We start from the raw sequence: 22,289 nt of genomic DNA on the forward strand, positions 1-22,289 counted from the left end.
GAACTAGAAGGATAATGCAGTTTCACCTATGTAGACTCATCTGAACAGATATTTTTAATTGATTTCCTTAGTCACAAGACTAGTGATGGTCAAGGCAATGGCAGTATTCCCATTGACCTCAACAGAAGGATTTTATCCTTCCACTGATAAACCTGGAAACAATGGACAGAGAAGGTAGGCTTGATTTACTACTTCTCCTACTACTACTACTACTACTGCCACCAGTAATCATCGTCATCATTGTTGGACAAGGTAGGAGTTCTTTATCTTTGCACTTATTATTGGAAACTATGAGGTGATAGCTGCAGGCAATGGCATAGAGTTCATTAAACTGAGGCCTTCTTTAAAAAAAGAATAGGTATTTTAAAAGATCTTGGTATAGATTTAGAGTACACTGAAACTGTTTTATAGTATTTAAAATATGTGGAAGCTATCAAGCTGCTGGAAACTTTCTGCAAGAAACAATAGATTCAACATTAAAATGGCACCGCACAAACCACTTAATGAAGTGATAATAAGATTTTTTAAAGTATGCCTTGTAATAATACCTGAGATGCATCTCTCTTAATGTCATTGTTTTAAGATCAAATATTGTCAGATGCGTTTTTAACAGTGTTTGAAATTATGTCAAACTTGAAATTTATTGCCCGTGGAGAGCTCTTTATTTTTTTCCCAGCAAACTCTTTGTTAGAATAAAGTAATGGATTCTGAGAGATGAAATTTGAATATTTTATCAAGAGAAAATTTCATTTTTTCATAGGGCTAGCAGCTTTATAACCACAGAATTTTGAATGCTTAGAAATTATTTTTACCTCTATGGTATGACTCAGTAAAAAAAAGTAATTGTCACTGTACATTTCACCACATCAGAATTTTTAAGATAGTGTCCTCAGCTGCTTTGCTGACATACATAAGGTGTTAATTGATTTTATTTGTTGAAGCCCTTATTGAACTATGGATCATTATTTGTCCATAGAGGTAAAAAAACAATTGAGAAAGTTTAGTTCTGAGGAAACAAGGAGTTAAATTTTGGTAAAGTAATAATATTTGTGTAGAACTGAGCTGGAGTAAGTAATGATAACAGGTAAAATTACCACAAGGATAATCTAGAAAAAATAGTTCACTGCTACCTCTTTACAGAGTGAAAGTGATGGAATTCACAAAGTGGACCAAAGTCCTACATTTAGGAAAACACAGCTATAACATATGTAAACAAATCCTGCCTGTTGCTTTGTGTTTAGGATAAAGTTTTTACTTTTTCAAAAAACATGCAACTCAGATATGTGTTTCCACATAATTGTGTTTTCTGGTTAAGACTAAATAAGGTGAGATAGAGAAATAAATGTATCTACTATACATACTGAAGATACATATATAAATAAAGGTGGAACTTGTGTAAGAGATGCAGCTATTAATAATGGTAAAGAAAAGTACTGGTAAATTCATCACAAATAATTCACTTCCCAGGAGGAACAAAGCTTCTCTTAGAGGATGCTACCCCATGAGTGAGGAAGATGTATGTGGCAGAATGTGCTGTAATAAGGTTGTCAGTATTTACCTTTATTTTCTTATCAGAAGGGTGTTCATTACTCCTGTAGTAATGAATTTACTACTGTACGATGTAAAATTATTTGGTAGATGTGTTTGATTTAGGTAAATTAATACAAATCAGACCAAAGTGGGTTTTTTTGAGAACTTAGCAGAAATACACAAAAACTTGTTGAAGGTTTCAGTGGGAAATACTAGTTTAAAAGTTAAAAGAAATTTCAGGATATTTGTTGATGGGCAGTGTTTTGCTTGTGCAGAAATAAATAGATTGCTGCAGTTAAGTCAGTTAGTTTATCTGAACTGATTAAAAGGATGGAAATAATTAAATTGATTAAACAACAACAACTAAAAATGTTAATATTACAACAGTTATCCTGGAAATCGAAATTAACTCCTGCAGTATTTTCATTTCTTATCTGTGATAGTGCCTAAAAAAATCTAATGGCAGTTCTAATGTAAATGACGTCAAATACTCATGATGTCAGAGAAGGAGTTTATATATATTCACAAAAATAATTGGATTAGTGTTAGGGAAGGCCAGCTTGTCAGACACACTGAAAAGTCTTACGAACTAAGAGGTTTGAGGGAAAATCTGTGTGACTTAACTAATCTTTTGCATAGATCAAAATCCAAGCCTATCCAGAATGATTTGATTTGATCTGCTGATATTAAAATGTTGAAGAGAGGAGCAGTTTCCAGTATATTTCCATTTAAAGTGGATTCGATGGTAACAACAATGTGAAAATGATTGAAATTTGCATTTTCCAGGCTTTGGGATCGTACTAGGAATATCAGTGTGGATTACTTCTTAGCTCTCTTTTCTCTGGTAGAAAGTACTCAGGGAAAAAAAGGCGTAAACGGTGAGTCGTTTTTGCCATTAGTTATATCCAAACGATTCCACTGGTGTTAATGAAGTTGCAAAGTGTAATTGAAAACAGAAATCAGCCCTCTGATATTGAACTTTAGTATATATTCTGGAAATGTTTTCTAGGAAAAATAAATTAGCTCTACGAATAATTCAAGAAAAAAGATGGATTTGCTTAGCTTTAGGTTACAGTCTTGATGAGGTGAACACTTATTGCCTCAAAGTTTTGTGATTATTTGATTAATACACTGGTGTTGATTTTCAGTTTATCACTGAGATGCCCCCAAGAAGAAGTGAAATTGAAAAAAAAATTGATTAATTGCTGCTTGTAATTAAGCACATAGAAATTAAAAAAGAATAGTATTGATATTTTATTTTATTTTAATGCTGGATTCCCAAGAGACAAGATTAATTGAAAGGAGAAAGAGAGGCAAGCCCTTAAGGCTAGATAATGTATTGCTTTCAATTTCACTTGCTAGTATCAACAGAGTGAATGTTAAAGTTGCCTAAGAAATGGAAGCTTGTTTTGCAGATGTGTTGAAGTTAAAATCTTTAGTAAGTCCTAGTAAACGATATTAATATTGCTAAGTTAAGAGAGATGTTACTGTGAAGCAAACAAACAGCATTCTCTATTGAACAATTATTTGCAGTGGCAGGGTAATATTTTCAAAGCAGCCAAAGTGTTTCAGGACCTTAAGTTTCATTTTCAGATATTATTAGTGTACACAAACTTTAATCTAATTGAAAAGGACAAAGATGCATAGCTGCTTATGGGCCTGTTTTGAAAAAATGGCCTTTGGTTTCCCAGTCACTACTCATTTTTTTAATGGTTGTCCTCTAGCAATGAAATGTCACGTGGGCAGTGGTTTTCATATAAGTCTGTGGTGTTAACACAGAAACTCATCTAGTTCTCAGTAGAAGTTGTATTAGGTTCTTTTTTGCCAGAAAGGGATACTTTTTGGAAGAGACAAGTACATTAATTAAGGATGTGAAAAAACCTGACTGCAGTAGCTAGTGAAGGGTGTCAGGATTTCACATGTGAACATTTGAAGCCTAACAACAGTAAATCTGATATACAGATACTTCAGGTTTAATTTTCAAACCAGTTCTGTATTATCATGTATTTTAGAGAAAAGATTCAACATGCACTGGTGCTCTGCTAAGTGTGTGGAGAGGCTGCAAAAGTGATCATCATGGACATTCTGTTCCTGCTGTAGAATGCATGACTCAGCCTTTAAAATCTTTGCATTTCTACTTCCAATTTAATATCTAAGAACAATGTTCCTACCCAGTTAAAGATTTTCAGGATCACTAATGTATTAATGAATGAATGCGCAGTGACAACATATGGTATGTCAGAACCTAAAGTTATCCATTCTTCATATAATATTTTCTGAAGGAGAATAATACTAGAAGATATATAAAGTTATCCAAAGAACAGAGAATCCATTTAATATTTATTTAAAATTTAAATAAACAAAACTAGACAAAATATGAAATGAATGCAGTGTTACAAAATGTAGAAAAAAAAAACCAAACAGGCCAGGAGCGTAACTTTGTGTTAAATATTTTCCTTAACTTAAGAAATTTGTATACCTCTATTTTTCTTGTAATGATCTGATTTATCCTCACCATTTAGAAGTAAGCAAGCAGGCAGAAGGCTGCTTTTTAGAATTTTTACATCACCATCTAACCTTTTATTATTTATGTGCATAGCACAAGTTTATTTTTGGTTGTGGCTAGGGGAGTTACTGAAAGCTGACCATTCTCCGAGCCAATTGAAACGGTCTGTTCTGCCAGCTCTTAGGGCCAGGGAATCGCTCTGCTGGCAGGAGCACCTGGCATTTGTCACGGAGGATATTCCCTTATGGTGTTCAAGCCATGCCATGATCACTTTAAATACTTCAGATTAATGTGTACTGAAAAAGAGAGAAAGAATCCCTGACAAGCAGTGTAGTATTAACGGAGCTTTGTGAAGCTATACTGAAGATTACTGAAGAGTTGGCTTTTCTTCTGTCAGGACAGAGGTACAGTAATTCCATACTCGAACATACGTAATTGAATTTTACTTTATAATGTATCCTGAAGCATCATTGCTGACCGATTCAGACTCCCGTCAAAGCTGACAGAAGTCAATCATTGGAAAGACTCTCAGTGATTTCAAGTGATTTGGGATAATGTTCTTAGTCTAACTTTCTTAAAAACTCTCATTCAGTGGTAGCTTTGATGTGTTTCATGTTATTAACTAGGCTCGAAGGTAATAAAATCAATACATTTTACTTTGATTTTTTTTTTCTGATAAATTACTAGGATAGTCACAGTGCTTACTAGATAGAGCCTGTGAAATGATTTACATTACTTCCCAGAAATGGAGAGTGATTTCTGAAGGTTAGGACAGCAAAATACTTTTCACATCATACGCATAAGAAAATCTGTAAAAAAGTGGAGTATCAAATAGGCTGGCAAATATTTTTGTAGGAATTTCCAAAACATAAACTGTCCGTGTTGTGTGTTTTACATCATCTCCAGGTGTCATGTGACTATGGATACATTTTGCAAAATTGTTAACCCACATTAACTAAAAAGTTTTGTTGGTTTTTATAAAATATTTTATTTTTCATCAATAAAGAAAGTTGAATTATTCTAATTCTTAACCATCCAACTGATTGCTAGTTACTTATGTTTGGTCTGTCTGGTAATACCACCATTAATTTATGTGAATTTCTCAAAGGGTGTCCAGCATACTTCACAGGTTTAAGTATACCTTTCGCTGCTGTACCTTGGGCTCACAGTCTCCTGTCAGTAAGTTTTTCTCTCTTTCTGAGCAATACAAAGGCACACAACGCAACAGCTAGGGAAGATTTTCATTAAAACTCTCTTAAAAGTAAGGTTACATGAGACATTGTTGCTCTGCCATTACCTTCTGTGTCTCTTCATAATTTGATTTGCATGGAAGATGCAGGAATTCCCCAAACACCATCATATTCATGATAGTCGCTTTTGTTAATTTCTTTGGTGGGAAAGCTGTTGCTTATTTTTGTCTTGACATTAGTAAGTAGGGCTGGATTATTAGTTTATGTTACAAACTATATCTCCATTGGCTCCAGTCTTGAGTTGTCAGTTTGCACAAGCTGAGTATTCAGCTGAGTATGTGCAGTGCAGCTAGGAAATCTCATTAAAAACCATTCCAACGTTCCTCTTCTGCTTCTTCTATTACTCTCTCTCAGTTTGTACACATGGTTTTATGCCTTAGATGCAAAAACCTTCACTTAGTGTAGGTGTTAGAGTCAACATTTTATATAATGACTTGATATTAGTCACCAAAATAAGTTAGTCCAATAAGATGCTCAGGTCTTTTCAGAAGTTGGCCACTTACATTCAGGCCATCCGAATTTTTTTCATCACTTGAGATCTATCACAGGTGAAATCAGTAAGAGGCAGTTCTTTGATTTCAATGAAAACTAGGGTAACACTGCCATTTCTGTAATTCCAATTTGTAGGTAGTTACTGGAATTCTGTTATATGCATTCACATATGTGAGCCTTAAAAACTATGAGATTTCTGTTCCTGACATATTATAAATATTTGGTATGTAGCAAGATATAGAGGGAATTGTATCAATGCACAGTATGCTGTGACCTTTTATCTGTTGCTTTCCTCACTTTAGTTATTTTTTGTAAGCATCTATGGTGCTCTTTGAAAAGCCTATTTTCTACGTGTGTGGCCTTTAGCTAAGAGCAGTTTTCACAAAGATCTCTTTAACACTGCTGGCCAAATCCTGAGTAAGTGTATTTCATTGTTAACATTAGTTATTAAAAATGTTATAATTTGGTAGTGATGTAGAAGTTGGTAGTTTCTAAATACTCTGGGGTGTTGTTTTTTTTCTTTGAGGTCTTTGGATTGCTCTTTAACAAAGCTGTGTTGGAGCAAATCTATTTAATCCCTCCTTTTCTCTTTATATATAAGCAGTTTATTACACATGCAGACACCCACATCTATTTGAACCATAAAGGAAATGATATTTTCATTCAAGTGTTATGAGAAGGTGAACTTCACTCATATTAGCTGAAACATGTTACTCTCTATTTTTGATCTCTCTGTGTTTGAAGAATAGGACAGATTTGTTGAAATTTTCAGAAAGATGCTGATCCTATCTATGTTGGTCTAAGGAGGATCATACAGTTTTCCATTTTCTTAAGCGTTTGCTAGGAGGATGAGAAGTAGGAAGGGCCAGCCAGAACACCACAGGGACATGTATGTCATGCCTTCAGAGCCTCAGTGATGTCACCATGTGCTGATTTTGGGGTTTCTTTCTTTATGCACACTTGCAAGAGAGTTGGCCATGGGTAGGTAGAAAAAGAGATAACTGAGAAACTGTTTCCTTTTTTCATGAAGAAGATAAAAAAAATCTAAAAGAGAATCACTTAGAAAATAGCAAGGCTGCAGTTACTAAAAAGTAACAAAGGTTCAGTTCAGATGATAAGTGAAAGTCCTGTTAGTCATAGGACTAACAAAGTTGTCCTCCACCAAGATTGTTCTCTTTTAGGGAGGAAATTGGATGTTATTTTAGTTTGTTTTGCTTCCTTTGTCTTAACACACTGTAAGCCCCGACCAGGACTGGCCATTACATACCTCTTTATTGCCAGCCCACTGAATACTAGAGCTTGTTTAGCCTTTGGATACTCCTGGATGTTAATGGTTGGTAAAATAATAATTTTTTAAAAAAGGAAAAAAAAACACTTTATGAATAACTGGCTCTAAATTGAGGTCTAAATTCAGATGGAATGAGTTTTTCATTTTAAAGTTAGAGCGAGTTGACTGGTTTGGCAGAAAATTTGCTAGGAAGTGGTTTTGGAATTTTGGTTTACTATTATGGGAGATGCTAGGAATTGAAACTGGGCTTTTCTTGAAATGCAAATTTTTGCCAGGTGTTTTTGAGCATGGCCCTGGAAGCTCAGGAGATGTAGGTACTCACTGGTGTTTCCCACCCTTTTTTTGTGCAACTCTGTAGTTAAGGGGCCATCAGTCTTGAGTGGCTGATTGGAGAAACAGACGGTTCTTTCTTAAGTGAAAATATGCTTTCTCTGACTCAGATCTACCTTCTGGATTTCAATCGTAGTTGTCTGGAGTGTCAGGTTTGGTTAACTGTATATTCCTGGTGAATAGGAAAACTGGAAAAAACTCTTGCTTTTGTTTTTTTGTTTTGTGTTTTCTGAGGCTTGGATGGTTTTGTATTGAACTCCAAGAAGGCTATTGTGAAAGCTGAATAGGTAGCTTGAAAAATGTGAGTTATTATTGACTAGTAGGATTGGGTTCAGCATAAACAATTGGCCTGAAAGAAAGATCTGACTGAGAGAAACCAAATTTACAGGTTAAAAAACCCCAACAAACATTGCATGGATTCGATTGAGCTTTACCTCATTTGAAAAAATAATGAAGAGCTGCATGTTAAATTTTCTACAATGTCATGAAGTATAATACTGAATCCAGTGTCATTAAATTGTAGGTTTTTGTTTCTTGTCAGCTACAACAATTTCAGCAGAGCACAATCCATGTGAAAGTATGAATAAAATTCAGGGAGTACCATCAAGGACTTCCGAGCTCAGGAAACTGAGTTTGGCAGTGCTAATTTGTATTAAAGTTGTTGTTGCATGACAGCAGGAAAAAGATTTAATGCTTGCCACCTGAATCAAGCTATGGAACATTGGTTTCTACAACTGCCATGAATTTGAATCAAGGCCAATATCTCTAAATTTGAAATAAACTGATACTCTGTCTTGAAAGAAGATACAGGCCACTTATGTTGCAGAAGGTATTCAGGAAATAGATTTCCATTTATTTTTTAACAGTATATATCTTTCAGATTTTTAGGCAGTTTAGCTCTGGTCTTTTTGGGTTTTTCTCTACTCCAACAAGTAAGCAGCCTTTCACTCATTTGTTTATCAATGTCTAATTTTGAACGCGTACTGATTTGCAGAACACTACAGATGCTGGTTTTTCTCCCACTGTCACTATGCGGCTGCTTACCTTAATCTGAAAGTAATTTTTCTTTTGACTGCATTAATGGAGAAAATCAGATTTCAAGCCAAGTGGTCCAACTATGAAGCTTTAAAGACATCAGATACAAAGCTTGTACCATGAGCCCATGTGTAACTGTCTCGCCTTTACAATAGCCTACAGTGTGATGCTACCTTTCTTTCTAAAGGATACCCAAATACTTTACAATAAGCAGATACAATTTAGGATTTTTTTACTTCTCTTCAGAAAACATGCAAAATTTATATGAAGTTCTTTCCTGTACCTGGACTGGCTTTCAGTCTCCATATAAATACTACATATATGCCACAGAGATTATTTATCATTGTAACAAAAATGATTTGAGTATTTGCATAGTATCTGAGAATAGTGAAACAGGACCCTTCATTCCTAAATGAAAATTAAATTTTGAACATTCTTCTATGGCTGAGTGCACAAGATCATGTGAAGTTTCAGGACTGGAGGTGTGAGGACTAAGTAACAACAACAGTAAGTAGCAACACTTGAACTCAGCTGCTCTGTTTCTGCATGTGCCCTCTTATGAGTAGTTTCTGTTTTTTTATTGGGTACAGATAATAGATCCTTTATGTGGGAATAACTTAATTCACCATTGTAATTCAGCCATCTAGGTTGAAATGTAGCAGCTGTTTCATAGCATGTAGGAGCAATACACAAAAATCTTTTGATGGAAGGGGAAGAAGATACGGTATGCATCTTGAAGTGCCCAGGAAACTTGCAGAGGTAGAAGGCAGGTGTTCCACTAAAATTATTTGATGTCTTTGTTGTCATATAACATACTTTCTTGGGTTGTCTTTCATGTGCCTGATGAAGCCCTGAGGATATACTCCATTTCAGCCCCGTTTTTAACCGCTTGCTATGCTCAAAGACACAGTCTCCTTGGTGAGGAGGATGGAATTCTCTTCAGAGCCTATCAGTGCTACTTCTTAATCGGCTGGAGTGGTGTTGGCATGATAACAAGAGGTACTACTCTCACCCCAGGTTATGCCAGCTTGGGAAGCTATAGAGAGGCTGGAAATTTAACCCAGATCTGTGACATGGTAATACAGAGCATTACCTTTAGGCTAGCAGGCCTAGCTACAGTCCATAGTTGAAATTTAAAGTGGTTTAAAAAAATGCATTCAATTTGAAATGCCCCAAGGTTCCTATCATTTGTAAAGCTGCATCTCTTTCAGAATATTATGACCGACATTGAATTTTTGCTTTTGGTGGATATGTTATAAATATGAAGAATGATAAACTGTAAGGGGGACTAGTCGTAGAATATGATAAAGGAAAACTTGCGCTATCAAGTGTTACTGCTGTCATTTAAGTGGCTCCATAGCATTAAGGTGGAGGACAAATGCTGTTATTGAGCTTATGCCAGAGACTTCATGAAACAAAAATACATAGTTCATAATTTATGCATTCTTTTTTTAAAGGGTGTGGGAGGTAAACTTCCATTTCAATATTGTCTTTTTGCTGAGCATGAAAGCTGTTCTGTAATATTTTTCATATTTACGTGACTATGTAGTCTTTCCTTGAAATGCTTGCTGTTTTGTATATAGTACTAGTGCATTTTAGTAAGTTGTAATGCTTAAAATGATACATATTTTACCAAAACACGTAAGTATACAATATTGTTGCTTAACTTTAATGATACTATGTACTCCCTTCTAGTATAAAATGTCTGTATTATACAATGTGTTTACATTTTAAGTAGAAATAATAATTTTAAGAAGGCTGAATCACTAGTAGACAGAACAGTATGGGGCTTATGGGGCTTTAATTTTTTTTTCTTTTTGTGCTTTTTTCCTCCACAGCAACTCAAAAATAATGGGTGAGAAGCATGCAAGAACACTGCCCTGTTTAGAGTTCCGCTGTTCAGCAGTCCTGCTACAGCTGATAATCTTACACTATTTTTGCATTTATAACTGTTTTATTTGGACTGCTTCTCTGAAGTATTTTAACATTTCCTTCAAAAGCAGTCCAATTTTTTCCCCTTTCATACTGTAATGCTCTCTAATAAGCATATGGCACAATACCTGTGGTGGACATCAGGCTAACATTGTGCATTCAATACATGCTGTTGTTGCTGTCTTAAAGTAAATCTATTATCATAGAACAGATTATTGTCTTTCCTGGGATAATTTAATTCATTTTGTAGAGTCAAAGGGGAGAGGGAGTAAGTGAAAAGGTGCTCTTGACTGCCAGTGCCACAAGCTCAACCTGTAGTTTGAAAGTCTAGTCTGTGTTCTTTCTGGTTCATGGATCGCCAATAATGAGGACTCCACAGTTGGAATTTGGCTGATACATGAGTCAGAACAGAATCCAGTGTGCTCTCCCATAGCTGTGCTGATTCTGTAAAAAAAAAAAAAGTAGACATTTTTTCCCACTAAATTCATAATAATTACTCTTAGAGAATGTAATGAGATGGTAACATGTTTGAAGAAATGTGTTAATATCTTTCCTTTTAAGTGGTGGTAACAGTTTCATCTCTTCCTGTCATTAATGCATTTGGAGAAGTGGATTAAGTAATAGATACACCTTGATATACTGTTAAATACCTGTTGGGAGCAGGTTTCCCTTCTTTCCACAGCACAAGACTTAGATCCCAGTTCCAAATTACACGTGGAGAGCCAAAAGTGTCCCAAGTCCTACCTTCTGGCAGAATATGCTTCAGAGGTATTTCTGCAGAAAAGATAGTAGGAACCAGGCTTCTTCTATCTGAATTTTGGTGGAGAGAGTAAAGGTTCACAGCACCCGTAGGTCTCTCAGGTCTTATGACTCTGAAGTGTTTCTATCCATTGTTATGGCTTGTAGTTTCTTTCAGAGTAAATGTTTCTGTTTAACCTTTTTTAATATTGGCTATAGTATATGGAATCTAGGTGCCCAAATAATCACAAAACTAAACAAAGTAAATACCAAAGCAAACCACCAACAGCAAATCACCCTCCTAGGCAAACATAGCAGTTTTTTGAGAACTATATGCCATTTGTCTACTTGAGACATAGCATGTTTTTGGCAGAATATGTTGTAGCCAGTACTCTGTTTAGTAGATATGCAGGAAGAAAATGTTCATGTGTTTATTATGGGTGGTAAGGTGACATCCTTATGTTCTGTGTATTATATTATTATACATACACACACAAATGAGCAACATTTCAATCCAATAATAACATCTGATAGCATGCCCAACCTGAAAGTGTCTCTATTTCTATATTTACAGAACACAGAAGTTCATATGCTTTATGTGTTGTTACTTGCAATTGTGACAACAGTTGGAATTTCACAGTTCAAACAGGCTGTATGCATATATCTGTGCATGTGGAGTATGTATTTCTGTGCTGATAACATTTGACATTTTCTCTGGTCTAATGATGTCTTTGTTAAGGCTGGGTTTAGCTTCCTGAGTACATATCCATCTTCAAAATAAACAGCATTTTAAAAAGTGCTTGCAAAGAGCTTTCTTTTCCTCCTCTAAATATAGCAATCCTCTTTTTCTGTCTCTCCCAGAGTTAAAATTTTCTGACACCCAAAATGGCAAGAACAAACCTTTGACTAATTATAGCTCTTTTGTACAAAAAGATGACACAGTTTTAAAGTTTGATGTCTTGAAGTTCTTCAGGGCTGGACTCAAAATACTGGATACCATTGGAAAAGAAGTTAAATACAGGGGTGTTTATTCTTTTTTTTTTTGAGGGGTGGAATATTCTGTATTTCCAATATTTTTTTTTAACTTTCATAGAATCATAGTGTTGTGTAATATAATGTAATTTCATGTAGCAAAATATGAGAGCTTAGTGGAGTGGTCTAGTAATCTAGTATATTAGGATGTAAAAGTTTTATTTATTATAATTTCATCAGTTATCTTGAGATAACTCCCAACTTTGCTTCTCATAAGTGGAGTTCTCATTCCTGAATCATGCTGATGGTACTTTTAAGCAATTTTATAATGTTATGCCTTCCCTTTATATCCACACTTGTGAGCCTAGGTAGTAAAGATAGATTCCCTTTCTGCATAAAGTAGAGTTTCACACAATGAGAATTCAGAGTGTTTGCAGAAATGAAATTTATTGCCAGTATGTGGATTTATTCTGTTGCAACCTTTTCCTGTTTCCTTTCTTCCGTAGTTGATTTTTCCCTTTCCTGTGTATAATTGGGAGTCATGAAACAGAATAACCCCACTAAAATTTACACCATTTGGTAACAGGGCAGTATTCTAGCCCTAACCAGGCTGCAGTGTGGAAATACAGGTCTTTGGGGTAGAGAAGATTTCACTTTTGTAAGGTGCAAAAGGGAATGAGGGGTGCATTTATGTTTTGCACCTTGGCCAAATAGTGGACTTCTCTGTGATGTGACCTATTAAGTTGGAGAAGCTTTTCTGTGTGGCTGCCCTGCAGTGCTGAAAGTAACTTATGAATGCTGTACTGTTTAAGAGCAGAAAGGTTTGCCTGGAAGAGAGCGGTGTGCCTGGGCCCCCTGCTATTGAGAAGATGCCAGTCAGAAATGAAAACGTCTTTCATGAAACTATAGTGAACTTCCCTGTGATACAGTACAATAATGCAAGGAATTTTTAGTCAAAACCTGTAAAAGTAAGTATAGTACCTTGGAAATGGCAATGAAGCACTTGGTTATAAGGGACCATTTTAAGAGGTTACTGCCAAAAATATGTGTGGTTTTGACACAGTTTTAGAAGTGACAGGATTGAGGAGTTTAAGCCATTCCCCCCCAGCCCCCCCGCCCTTTGAGATCTCCAGTTTCTTTCGCCTTTTGGTTACAACTACAAAAGATGTCTTCTGAGAAAAATGCTGTCTGCATGACATCAGAATAAAGGAATGTTCCACACTGTTCAGTGTACTTAAAAGTATTGCTTGACTGAAATAACATTACATTTGAAATGAATACTGAACAGAAGGCCAGTTAAGGGAGAAAACAGAGCAGATCATGTTTTTGCAAACTTTTATCTTTAAGAAACATTGATTTATTGGACTTTGTAAAAATGTTTTCTTTAAAATAATAAAACTATGCTGTGTGTAACAGCACAGTAAAATAAACAGACCTGCTGTTTTGTTGTGTAGTAGAATGCATGTAGTCACTTAAAGACTGAAACATTTGGAGTCAGAACATGAAAATACATACATATAGAAAAGTTATTACTACAGAGAGGAAGAAAGCTGTAGGAAATGTAGTTGCATTTTGTAAAAAGTCTCAGGGTTTTTTACGTTGTCACTTGCTTGTTTTTATTTTGTCTGACTTCAGTTTATTTTTCATATAGTGTTAATAACAAAAGCTAATTATTCCTACAACTTGTGCATTCATGAAAGTGTTTCTTTTTCTTGAGCAATAGCAAATACATTATTACTTGGGCACTTACCTTAACATTATGTTTTGGCATACTGTAATTTTCATTGGCACTTGGGATAAGCAAAGAACGAACTGGAAGAGTGTTAAAAGTAGCAAAAAAAAAAAAAAGAACTTGTGCAAGTATTTTCTAAAGAAGCAAAGTATGTGTAATAAACAGTAGTGTTACTAGTAATTGTTTTGAATTAAAAATGGTATCAGTTACAATTGTAGGGGGCATCATTGTCCAGAATAATGAAAATGTTCATTTAATTACTGCTTGTAGTGTTAATAATTAGTCATTACAGATCAGTGGAGCACTTATTGAAGAGAAAAGGAGTCTTAAGGTGCACTTCAGTTCATACGTGAGAAGGAAGACTTAAATTTACATGATCAGAGTGTAAATGCTTTCATATGAAACCATTGGTGCATTGCTGTGAAAATCTACATGACTTCGTAGGCTACGATAGGGGTCCATATCCTTGAGAAGAAGTGTGGCAGGAATTTCACAAATACAGATGTCAGCCATATCCTTCATTTGAGGCATGGAAGACAGGAAGCCGGGAGAGCTGCCACCATCAGTGAGAATTGCAGTGCAGCTGTGTTACATGGGTACTGGCCATATGCTGCAGGTGTCATCTAGGTTTTAGTGTTGGTTGTATGACTCCCCTTAAACTTAGATTTCTATTTAATAAACTAAAACCCCTTTAGTGTGTGTTCTCATTCTACAAATGAGAACACATCCCCAAAGTGGCAGCATTAGCTTGCAGGAGAGCAAGCAAGGCTGTCAGAGCAGTAGGCTGCAGGGAGACACTTCCATCCCCTCCTGAGAGCAATCTGCCTCTGCTGGACCTTTCCCACCCAGCACCCTGGGCACAGGAGCCCAGGTGAGCTGGGAGAGGCCTGAACCCAGGTGTCCAATAACCTGAGTAACAGCAGAGCTGCAGCACTGAAGGGAATCAGGGCATTACAGAAATGCAAGTTTCTATGTAAGTTTGCCCAGTTGTAATAGCTTGTGGGAAGAGCATGTGTGTTTTTATAAAGCTTGTGGAAGAAGAAAGGAGGAACAGGAGAGAAAGAAGTGCATGATAAGGGTTGCTACAGTGTTGCCACTTCTCATCTAATTCTGAGTTAATGAGACTTGTTTTACTGGAAATCCCCTGATATCGTGTCTGAAAACATTACAGGCTCAGTACCAAGACTTACACCTTGAAATATATTGTTATTATTAACATTTTATTATTTTTATTATGCATCTCATGATATTTTTATTGCTGTAGTGGTCAGCCCTTGTACACTGGGTACCTACTTAATGAATCTGTACAATGTCTAATACCAAGTGACACAACCCTTTTTCACATATTGCAGCATGAGAAGCATCACAATGCATGAGAAGCTAAACAGAGGAAGGGGACATACTGTCCTCTGTATAGACTCTCTGCAGCGAGTCACATCTGCACAACCAAGTATTTCAGATAGAAGGGTTTTGCTGCTCATTCTCTTTTTACCATAGTTTGTATGAATAATGAAGTTGCATTTGATACAGTCATAGAGTTATTTGGGGACATACCTGGAATATACTTGAGGTGAAAAAAGGAAGAAAAAATATTATGTTGTTAGTTTTAACTTTGCATTTTGGAAATAAATCCTAAAGTAGTGAGGATAGCACCATCAGGCAGACAGCAGGTGGGTCAAGCAGCAGGAGGGAAATGATACTGCACCTGCTCTGTGTGCTTCAAAAGAAAAAAAAAAAAGGAGGAAAATTTGGTAATTCCTGCATGACACCTACTTTTATTCTGATATTTTATTTCTATATTTTCTTAGTTAATCTTAAAATATGTGAGAGGGAGATCTGGAGATTTCAGACCACTTCATGCTGTGTAGATTTATGTGTATACTTATATTCTTACATGTATCACCATGCTACCTGAACTGTCATGTGTTGCTAATAATGGTTATAAATTAACAATTAACCTCTTTTTTTATTTTATTTTCCTGATGGAGGTGGTTCACTATTCCCATTTTACAGGTGGATAAAAACTAAGTACAGAAAAAAGTCAACATCAATTCATGGCTTAACTGTAAACAGAATTTATGGATTACAGCTCGAATGCGTAGATGATGAAGCCAGTATGTAAAAATGACTTTAGTTTCCTTTTGCTCTCTTGCCTCTCTGCTGGTTCAGTAACCTTGTACTTCACTGAAGGATTTGCTGTCTGGTCTAATTTCAGGAAGATTGGAAACAGCTGCAGGGGTCAGAAAGTGCATCAAGTATCAGAGTGGCAAAGGAAGTGGCTAAGCCTGGCCCTATTTTTCTTGTGCAACAAGCAGTAGAGAAGACAACAGCATACAAGCTGTAGGTTGGATATGTGGTGCAGTAGGATCAGCTGTTAACTAGTCAAGGCAAGGTTATCCAATTAAGTTGTTATTAGGGCCATTGTGTATGGAGCATGTGTTGCAGAGCAGCTAGATTCTACTAGAAGATTTGGCTCTAAATTGCTAGCTGCTAGAGCTGACTGTGAGCTATCAGGGGATGCTTCCAGAGAAATGGTTGGTCTAAAAAATGTATTCAGGATTAAGGTGTCTGGTGTTCCTGGCTTCCACAGTTCAGCCTGCTGCAACTCATTGCAAATGACCTTAGGTAAGTCACTTCACTTTCTCTCATCTTCCTCCTTGTTGGAATTTGCTTTGTTACTTAGCACAGATGCTACAAACATTATTTGGGTAGTGCTTTGCTTTGACCATATGAAGTGTCATAAAATACAAAGGTACTGTTTATCTTATTGTACAGTAATTTCTTCCTTGGAAGTCCACTGATACAAGATACAGCACATGCAGGAGTTTTTAATTTTATATTAGAGCTAAGATGAATGGAGTAAGGAGTATTGACTACATTAGGAGGGGATGAGAATTCGCTGTCTAATTTGTCTCCTGGTGATTCTGATTATTGAGAAAAGTGTATTTCTGCCTTCAGAAGTTGGATAATATTCAAAATGCCAATAACACCTGTTTGAAAGTTAAGCAGTTTGTGCTACTCAATAAAAATTGTGGTCCTTAGCAAGATGAATTTTGCAGCATAAGGGCCCTATTCTGCAAATAAATGTTCCAAGAGTCAATCTGTAATTACAGTGTGAAGTCAAATCACTAGCAAACAAAGACTTCATCACAGTGGTATGATTAGTGACAAGAGCTGCAAGACCTAGTCATACACAGTAGTAATTATTTCATTCCTGTATTGACTAATTAATATGTTTTTCACTGGCCACCAGTGAATAAGGATTTCACTATGATGAAATGAAACTTACCTTTACTCAAAATCCTGGTTAACAAGGCTTGTACTTAATCGTAGCTCTTTAGAAGGAGTATGACAGCTATTTTTCTGTTTTATGCCTGTCTCATTCTGAATGAGGTGAAGAATTACTAAAGAACTGACCATAACTAAAGATAGTGAACAGACTATTGTCTGCAAACTCTAACATTCTCTGACAGGAGAATCAACTACTTCTTATTAAGACAATACAGAAGCCTTCAGTTTAGCAATAAACTATAGCTGTCCTGAAATGAGAATACAGGTATCTTGATGAAGTATGTTAACTAGGTGCTGTATTATTCTTTAAATAAGAGCTCCCACAGTTAATCTTCTAAGTATGTGAGGTATATTTTTATATGGTTATTCAATCATTGCATGCATATTGGTGAAATTTCTGCCTGCGAAAAGGTGGCTCATATCCACCTGAAGAAAACTCTTCCTTAAATGGATTGTGTAAATAACAACTGAGCTTTTTGAGGAAGATCCTGTTTATCTCCTAAGAGTACTGTGAGCTCTTTATGTCAGATTACTTGATTAGTCAATCCAAATATTTGAAAGAAGTTGCTGAAGATTTTTTCTGTAGAAAACAACAACAAATTAATTCCTTGCAAATAACATTTAATGCATGTTTTTGAAGAGAAGTTTCATATTAGAGAAGGGCAACTAGGCTAATGAGGGATCTGGAGAACATATCTTATGAGGAGAGGCTGAGGGAGCCAGGGCTGCTCAGCCTAGAGAAGTAGAAGCTGAGGGGAGCTCATTGCTCTCTACAACTACCTGAAAGGAGATTGTAGTGAGTTGGGTGTTGTCCTCTCCTCCCTAGTGACTAGTGATAGGATGAGAGGAAATGGGTTCGAGTTGCTCCAGGGCAGGTTCGGATTGGGTATTAGGAAAAATTTCTTCACAGAAAGAGTGGTGAGGCATTGGAACAGCCTGCCCAGGGGAGTGGTGGAGCACTGTCCTGGAGGTCTTCAAAAAACAGGTAGATGTGCTTTTGGAAATGGTTTAGTGGTCATGAGGTGTATAGGGCTGACAGTTGGACTTGAAGATCTTGAAGGTCTTTTCCAGCCTTTATGATTCTGTAATTCTGTGTTTAGGTGGAAAATCTATTATCAACACATTCATTTTTTCAGGCAGAATGAAGGAAATCCTTCTCTAATTTGAAGTTAGGACAAGTAGATACTTCCAACAAGATATTTACAAGTTTGCTGCTCTTATTGGTCATTTATAACTGTAAAAAAGCTTTGCATCTTGAAGTACAGTAAATTGGAAGAAAAAAGGTGTGGTGGGTTTTTAAAATTATTTTCCCCCAATGAACAGTATGTAATTGAGTAGGTATAAAACCTATCTGTAGAACAGACTTTGGTGTAGTTACACAAGACAGGTTACTACAGCTGGGCTGTTGTTTGGCTCTTTTGCATTTTAACAAGACAAAATTTCCCTTTCCTTTCGTATAGATTCTCTTTTGCAAGCTGACAATCATTATGTTCAAGTGTGAAGAAAGTGTAGCAGCCCTAAATTTAGCTATTCATTGCCTGTGAAGTTCTAATCATTGAGTCAGCTGAAACTGAAGTCCTGTTTCTTCACAGGTCAGGTGCAGTGTTGGTAGTCAGAATGAAAGCTTCTGTAACCTGCTCTGGTGGCGAAGACAGAATCCTCATGAGTTAGCAAAGGAGGGAACACTGGTCCAAAACTGGCAGTGGGCTGTTTTGGAGTTGGGGTTTGATAGTTTTTATTGTGGGGTTTTGTGTGCTTTGTTTTGGTTTTGAGATAGGCCTGATTCTAGTCTCTACTTACGTGATTTTGTTTATTGGCACAGGTATTAGCTGCATCTGAAAATGAGATTAAGTCGTACGCTGTTGCACATGAGTTTGCATGTCCTGCTTCTAAAGTCATTGCTTCTTCAGAACTTGCCATGAAACTGTATGTACATACTTTCTAGATCTTGATTTTTTTTATTTTTGTTTTTATTTTTAAATAACTGACCTTTTAGGGTCTGTGTCCTGCATTACCTTTTGTCACAGTTTAACTCAGGATTGGTAATTAAGTCAAACACAGCAATGCTCTCGTTACCCTCCCCCTCCCACCCAGGTGGGGAAAGGAGAGAATAAGGAGACTTTCCAGATAGGAAACTAAACTAGACAGCTTTAATGAAGTACTAATGATAAAAGAAAATATGTAAAAATATGTGCAAGTATGTTCAGGAATGTGCAAAACTCCTTTGCCTCCCCACACCCCCAGCAATTCCCATGGCATCTGAGCTGTGAGCAGTTCTGAAATGTCCCGGAGCACTGCTAGAGAGAGCAGCAGAGCAAACAGGAGCTGAGGGGAGAGTTATGAGGGTAGGGAATGCATGAGCCTGGGGATCAACAGTGTTGGATAGATGGAGTCCTCCCTGGACACCAGCCATGAATAGAAGGGAAGAAGAAGAAGGGCTTGACTTCTGTGATCCCCGACTTTATACCTAAAACTATGTAGATACCCATGGAATAATTTGTTTTGCCGATTTTTTTTCTTCCCCCCCCCCATCTGTTTAGTCCACTCCTCCCCATGGGAGGGTTGTAGATATGACTCCTGCTCCTTTAGTGTCCGAAGCAACAGATTCAACGAGTGGAGCAAAGTGTCCTTGGTCTCTCAGCAGTAACTATAAATATTCGGGTGTTAATCAGTCCACTAGCTGGAAAACTTTCTGCTACTGGGCTGCTTAAATGAGAGTTCAATGAAGAAAAAAAATAAATGAGTAAAATTGGCCTCATCCTGGTTCAAACCAGGACACCTTTAATATATATAATTTATATTAAGTCTTTGTAACTTTGGTGATCTTTATCCTCTTTTTTGAAAATCTATGTATATATTTCTGTTGGCATTGTTTTAGCTGTTGGATTCAGTTTACATAATGAACTTGATATTTTTAACATGTTTGTTTTTTTTAAAAAAAAGCCTATGATGACTTCTGAAGTTCTTTTCTTCAGCCTTCTGATAGGCCACCACCCCAGCCACGTGGTCTAAGTAAGCCTGTGACTGTTAAGAGTATCACACAAACTCCAAACCACTGATTACTGCAGAGCTATGAAGCTAAGATACTTGTTTATGTGGTTCTGTCCTTGGCATTGCAGTGCATCACCTCTGTAAATTCATCTCATCACTTGAAATCCTTGTGGAGTTTAGGTGCAGGGATTGATAATAAGGCTTTTGTATTTTATAACAAAGGCATCTGAGGAAAGATTGAGAAAGTAATTGCTTCTTTTTGGGTTGTCATCCAAATACATGACTCTATAGCTGAAAGAGGAGGCTGGTGTGCTAATGTGCTATCTGTGCTACACACTGCCGACTAAATGCTTTCTGTCTTACACAATAGTAATGACAAGTAATTGAGGAGCTCTGCAGGATACAGAGAAAGTTTTAATTTGTGTGTGCTAAAGACTGATGAAAAGACACATCGTATCTTGCTCCTCTTTGATGCTGTGACTGTGCCTGGTTTTCTTTGCCAGCACTGTAGGCCTTGTGTTTGCTGTAGGTTCGTAAAGTTACCCTTCTGGAAAAGAGGCTGCTCTTGCTTCTTTTTTCTTTAGCCTCCCTGTCTTGCTGCCTTTCGGCCCCTTTCTTCTTCTGCTGATGCTGACAAAAGCTGTTGCAGACACTGAAACTGCCTTGCTTTGTGCCGTGTACCGTAGGTTAGTAATTCTTACACCCCTAAACATCAGTGGGGCATGGGGGTCGGAGGCAGTTGCTTTTATTCAGTGATAACATGTCATACTAATGTTTATACTGTAGTATTATAAAAGTAATCTAATAGTTACATGTGGGTCATATTAGCCTTCAATCAACAAAATACTTAGACATGCTTTAACTCTAATGCAGTGAATAATTCTGTTGACTTCAGTGCTCTGCTCACCTACTAAAAAAATAAGAATGTTTAAATGCTTTTCCAGACTAAAGTCTTTATTAGTAACATGCATATTACAAATGTATATTGTTCAGATAGACAGGATATTCATGTGGTGAATTATTCCTTTATGTTTGATAGGATTGAGTAGTATTTTTATATCTGTCTGCACTGTTCATTTTTTACATGTTAATGACATTCATCTTGTCTATCTGTGGTGTTTTTAATGTGCCCATTGCCAGAGTATCTGCCTGTCTCTTCTGCAGAATAAATGCCTCTCAAGAACAGACAGGAAAGGTAATGCATGTGTAATTACTTAAAAAAAAAAAAAAAAAAAAAAAAAGGTTATTGCTGAAACATAGTAGCCTTCCATCCCCCACGCCAGTATTTTTTCTAGTGACAAAATCTGCAGCAGAAAGCACTGAGCAACAAGTTTATCAATTTGAACAGGCCAACTGCAAAACTAAACGTATGTGAAACTTAACAAATCCCTTGGGGAAGCTGACTGTAAGAATTTCCTAGTCTGTGTCGAGTTACTGAGGTGCAACATGGTGGATTGAACTTAATGCCTTAGGCAAGCACAGTCAAATAGAGAGAGTTTAAGATTTTGCCATGTCCATGAAGGGATCTGCTGGTAGTCGTCTAAATTAAGCTTTCAGAAAAGAATATAACACTATCATGAGCTTTTTTCCCTTGAATATTTTTGCAGGTTATTCTTGTATAAAAGAAATCCGAGTAGGATTTCCTCTGCGTAAGCCTCATAGCAGTTGCAAAAAGATTGAAGAGGTATTCATCTTACCAGGAACAGCAAAATACTGGAGGAGAAATTTTCCATTACACTGTGCTGTCTGTTTTAAAGGCATAGCTTCTTAGCCAAAACCAAGGCTCCCCTGCTGCATGGGAATTGACTGTGATGACCCCACAGGTGCTGCTGATGCTAGGACTGCAGGGACTGCTCTCCTGCCCTGAGTTTTTCACCACCTCATTTCTTCTTGCTTGCATCTCTGTGAGGGGAAATTGATCCTGATGACCTGTCTGGCCTCAGTGACCTTTATGACCCTGTAGCAGCTAGCTTGAAGAAGGTGGCATCAGCTCATGGAAGAGTCTGTACACATGCTGCAGAGTATAAATTAGGTCTTTCAGTGACAGTAGTGCCTTCAGCTTACAGTGCGAAAGAAGCCACTTGCTACATATGTGTGAAGATTTGGAGAGTCACCGAGAGGGAAGAGAAAAACATGGGTTATCAAGTTCCATGCACAAATCCAAACAACTGAGCTGGAGCAGGTTTTCTGGAGTATTTTTTT

At 36.8% G+C, this 22,289-nt stretch overlaps 1 protein-coding gene across 8 annotated transcripts in view; it reads left to right on the plus strand.

Moving 5' to 3' along the window:
* The window catches only part of NPAS3 (neuronal PAS domain protein 3), a 616,938-nt gene that overhangs the window by 23,320 nt on the left and 571,329 nt on the right, over positions 1 to 22,289 (plus strand). The gene's annotated exons all lie outside the window — the stretch shown is intronic.

The sequence above is a fragment of the Apus apus genome, chromosome 5 (assembly GCF_020740795.1).
Source record: "Apus apus isolate bApuApu2 chromosome 5, bApuApu2.pri.cur, whole genome shotgun sequence".
Lineage (NCBI taxonomy): Eukaryota > Metazoa > Chordata > Aves > Apodiformes > Apodidae > Apus > Apus apus.